General features: G+C 37.3%; 1 protein-coding gene across 1 annotated transcript in view; it reads left to right on the plus strand.

Moving 5' to 3' along the window:
• Positions 1-3,634: 3,634 nt before the first annotated feature.
• Positions 3,635-4,571, plus strand: part of TRPS1 (transcriptional repressor GATA binding 1) — a 209,939-nt gene continuing 209,002 nt past the window's right edge. Inside the window, exon 1 of the mRNA XM_017746083.1 lies at positions 3,635-3,654. The gene's annotated coding sequence lies outside the window, so the exon portion shown is untranslated. The remainder of the gene's footprint in view (positions 3,655-4,571) is intronic.

The raw sequence follows: 4,571 nt of genomic DNA on the forward strand, positions 1-4,571 counted from the left end.
GGCTCCCCGAGGGGGCTTGACATTTCGGGGGCTTTGTTTATCTGCCTCCCTGCTGCAAATCACGGCGCTCAAACACCCCGGCACTCCTACGCGGGTTCTAGTGGGGCCCGGTAGTCTCCTTTATCTTTATTTTTCCACGACCGGTTGTGTTTTCTGTCTGCAAATGGCAAACTTCTCCAGTGCACTGACAGAGCTAAGGTGACTTAAGTGATAAGCTGGAGGGACGTCTCCCCTCCATCACGGATTCTCTGCCAGTGCGAGCACCTTGCCTGGTAGAGCAGGAGCCGGGTCACTCCAGAACCCTTTGGGAACCGAGGCGACAAGTCCCTTCAGAGGGGAAAAGATCCTCTAGTAAAGAAAATGTAAGCTGTTCTGCAGACTATGCTGCCTTCACTCTTTTACAGTACGCAGCACGTTTCAAATATTGATGGAAGGAGACAATAATTTAATACATCTCAGGTTATATTTAACCGAGTTCAGTAAATTCTCAAGGAACCATCAAACTTTTTTGTCATTCGGGCTGTCGTCTTCAACTATGCAACTGAATCCTATGGATGTTGGTGGCATCATGTTACTTTCCTGTTGGTTTTAGTAAAAGTTGAACATTTAGAGAAGACTGCCAGAGTTAAAAATGCAAGGGGCAGCAAAGGAAGGTAGTGGTAAGAGCCAGTTCCTGACGTGGACGAAATGAGAATAAAAGTTACAGCAGTCTTCTGAACTGCAGTCTGTGTTTGCCTCATGTTCACAGTCTGTGTGTTAGGTTAGACAGCTCTCTCAGATATTCCACCAGAGTGACATTTAAAAAAAAGCCTCCAAAGGAGTGAAAGTTGGTTTGTTTTTTTTTTTTTTTTTTTAAGTACTCTGGGTCTATGAGTAAATACAGGGTTTGTTTGAGAACATCAACTATTTCCTGTAAATTGTGATGCTGACAAGACTGTCTGGAAATGATATCAACACTTTGAAAGATTTTTTTTTCTATTTTAACCACTGAATGAAAGTCTGTTAATAATATGGTCAAACCAAACAAGTGGAACCTTTCTCTGTAAAGAGGAAAAAAAGTATTTTTCTTTTTTGCTCTTGAATAATGTATACCTGCGTGAGGTTTGCCACGAAGAATCAGTAATTCTGAAGTTCAGTAGTGCATCAGTGCCTGTATACAAGTTTATCCTCAGACTGTGACAACAGAAGTCTGCTTCACCTTTTTATAATCAAGGGAGATTAGACATGAGAAAAATAGTTCATAATCCACCCTGTTCTGTCTGATTATCGCTCTTTTTTTTTTTTTTGGTTGAATATAATAACTTTCTCTGTTTGAAACTTTGCATATACATAGTCACAACAAAGTAAGTAAAGGGCAAAGTTGCATCAGCTTTTAAGTTTACATGTTTTGCCTGTGATCCTCTAAAACAGACTCCAAATAACACTGAGCAGTCTTTGCCTGTGAGAGTATGGCTTTTTTTTATTTCATAGCAGTGTTAATAAAAGAAAAGAATGTAAATGACAACTTCACAGATATGAGACCTCTTTGGGCATCAAACACGATGCAGCCAGGTTATCCTTTCATGTTTTTAATGCATTTTTAGTATCATTTATATGGTAGCTTTATGGGTTGACTTACATTTTTATCAGTGAGAGTAAATTCAGTAACATTTGATGAATCCCTAGCAGGATTATTTTCTATAATGTCTTCTCTAGCATTTGTAGTAAACTTCCACAGTGCACACTATTATCAAGCATGCTCTGGCTGAGTGTAAAGAATGTTATTATCCACATATTGTGATAGTGCATTTATAACAGCATAGTCCTAGTTCTTGTCTGTGGACTCGAGTGTCTGTGACATGCAATTGTTGCTTGTCAAATCTGTGTATTCCAATCATATTATATTTTAATGCTAGTTCACACATTGGGTTTTGTATTTTCAAAGCATTGTGCAAACAGTGACTAATTACTTTCTGTTCATGCGAATTACCTCTTTTAGCATTTTATCAGGCAGTTGCTTTGAAATAAAACTATTTTACATTACAGTATGAAAGAGTTAAAAAATTAGCAGAGACATTTAGGAAAAAAACCCAAAATGTAATTACAACCAGGCAACTTTTGGTACGTATTTAAATTTTTCTTTTTATGTGGAACTTTCCTTCTAAGGCTGGGGGGATCATGTGTGTATGAATATTTATGTTTCTTACAAACTCTTGACAATATTTTAATGTAATAATCTTAATAGAAACATTCTCAGATCTTAACTGAAGCCACACTGGCAATATTGCTTTAATAAAGGTTTGTGGGTAACACCGAATACAATATTGTGAGAACGGTTATGGTTAAGTATTTTTGAACATGATAGGCTGGGAATCTGACAGCCCTTTTTGTTAGGTGAAAGTAAAGTGGAAATAAATTATATTTTTAATACAGTTTCAGGTAGAACAAACTGCCATCTGGTAGTAAAAGTATTGGCCTTGAACAGAAATATATTCTGATTAAGGTATTCTAACTGGTATGTGAAATGAAGCCATTCATTCAGTAAACTGACAACTTTCCAGTTGGTGTTTGCCCTTGCTTAATTTAGTTTCCTCAGCCCAACTAGTGAGGTAGTCTGGGTCTGTTTTTGGCAGTTCCGGGCAACTGTGAACTTGGATATATTTGTCCCAAATATTATACCTCATGAGTTAAAAAACAATTGGTTAAAAAGAATAGCAGGCAGGTATGAGAAAAAAAAGAAAAATATTTCTTTTTTGTTTCTGAAACTTTCTCAAGTTCTTACCTAGTAAGAAAACAATGTTATTTTCAAATACTGGTGATTAATACTATAACCAGCGTAGTCTGCACCCATCTATTGTATAAATACCATTGCCTGTTGACCTTTGGATACATTAATTACAGCATATCTGGTCTAGGTTCTATTATTTTTGTCTGTCCAGAAGATAAATAAAGGTGCCCTTTCCAGTCCTCCTGGAGAAGAACTCTTTTTCTTGGTATTGTCATGAATTATGGAGTTCTTTTTCCTGCCCTGTGCCAATGAAGTTCTCTTTTGACTTTAAAAGATAAGCTTGCATCCAAAGAGAGAATATTTGATTATTTTAAAACTATTTGTGCTTCAGTTTTTATGGTACATACAAACTTTCTGGGCTTTGCTTTTTTTGGATTGTGTGTTTGCTAATTAAAAGAAAAGCACAATGAATTATCTCAGATGATGTAAAGGATTAAAGTGCAATTACACCATTAAATAGTAAATGTTTACAAGGGCAAGACATGCAACTACATTTTTCAGATCATGCTTATTATTCACTCCTTGATGCTACTTTGCACCTAATCAATAAAGGGCCTCCCAGAACGCGGCTCCTTCGCCCGTTGTATATGTGCCCAGAACGTAAGAAACGCTGCTGGGGCAGAGGAGCACAGGGAGGGGAGGGAAGTGCTGGCATATTACTCTGACTTCTTGTCATGCAGACCAAGGCTCAAATGAAACACGGAGCAATGGGAGGATAGCTCCCCTAGTCTCGATTTAAATCCCCAGTGGACATTTTGCCACACACCAAAAGTGTTGCACAACCGAACACCATTCCACTTGATGTGTCGTCCAGAGTCAGAGGAGCCTCTGATTTGGCATCATGGGGTTTAGAAGACTGTGATTTAGGTGAACTGGCGCAGCTGTGTGTAAGAAGCTCTGTTTAATAGCCATTATGTTTTATTCATGTTCTGTGCTATCGGATTCTTATTTTCTAGTACCTTTAAAGTGGTTCTTTAAACTTTTATAATAACACCACCAGTGAAAAATACATCTAAAAATTTAATAGAACTTGCCCATCCTTCTATCAGTGATTTTTAATATGGTCCTGCTGCATTAACTGAGGAATCTTATTCCTGATGCGGATCTCTGTATGTGGATTTAGTAAAGCTGTAGAAAGAAAATACTTCATTAAAGGCGTAGCTGCCACGAGTGGCGCTTCCGTAGGACGTTTCTGCAGAACCCAGTTGGTTCCACCCCGTAAAGGTCGGTGGAACTTTTCTGTCTCGTAAGGGATGTGTGTGAGTACAGCAGCTACAATAAGATTTTCTGACTTGAAAATAGAGTTATTTTGAATTGCAAAGTTTAGTCCTAACAGTAATTTTTAGTTTCTTAGCTTCAGTTGATGCATGTCTAATTTCTCATAAGTCTGCTTTCTTTCCAGCCTCAGATCATCTTTTTTCCTTTAAATTTATTTTAAAATATTTAATTTTTAAAACATTACTAGCCCTTTAAAAACCTGTAATAAATGCTTTACAAGTGGCTAGACACCTTCCCTGGTGGTTTAATTTATACAAGCAGGAAACTTTCTCTCCTTCTTTCTCTCTCTCTTTCTTGTTTTCTTTAAACCAACTGACGTAATGCCAAACTTTGCTTTAAAAGAACAGACAGAAGTAATTGGTAGCTTTTAACTTTTAATAATGTTCTGGATTGGTTTTAGTGGCCAAACTGCATTTTTTTAAAATATCAAGTAAAAACGGGCTTGTGGCCTAAGGAAGAAAGGCCCTGTTGATGCAGTTATTTTTATTCTTGTTTTTCAATCTGTTTTTAAAAATCTTTCCTGCTG

Source organism: Corvus brachyrhynchos, unplaced genomic scaffold, assembly GCF_000691975.1.
Source record: "Corvus brachyrhynchos isolate BGI_N302 unplaced genomic scaffold, ASM69197v1 scaffold28, whole genome shotgun sequence".
Taxonomy (NCBI): Eukaryota; Metazoa; Chordata; class Aves; order Passeriformes; family Corvidae; genus Corvus; species Corvus brachyrhynchos.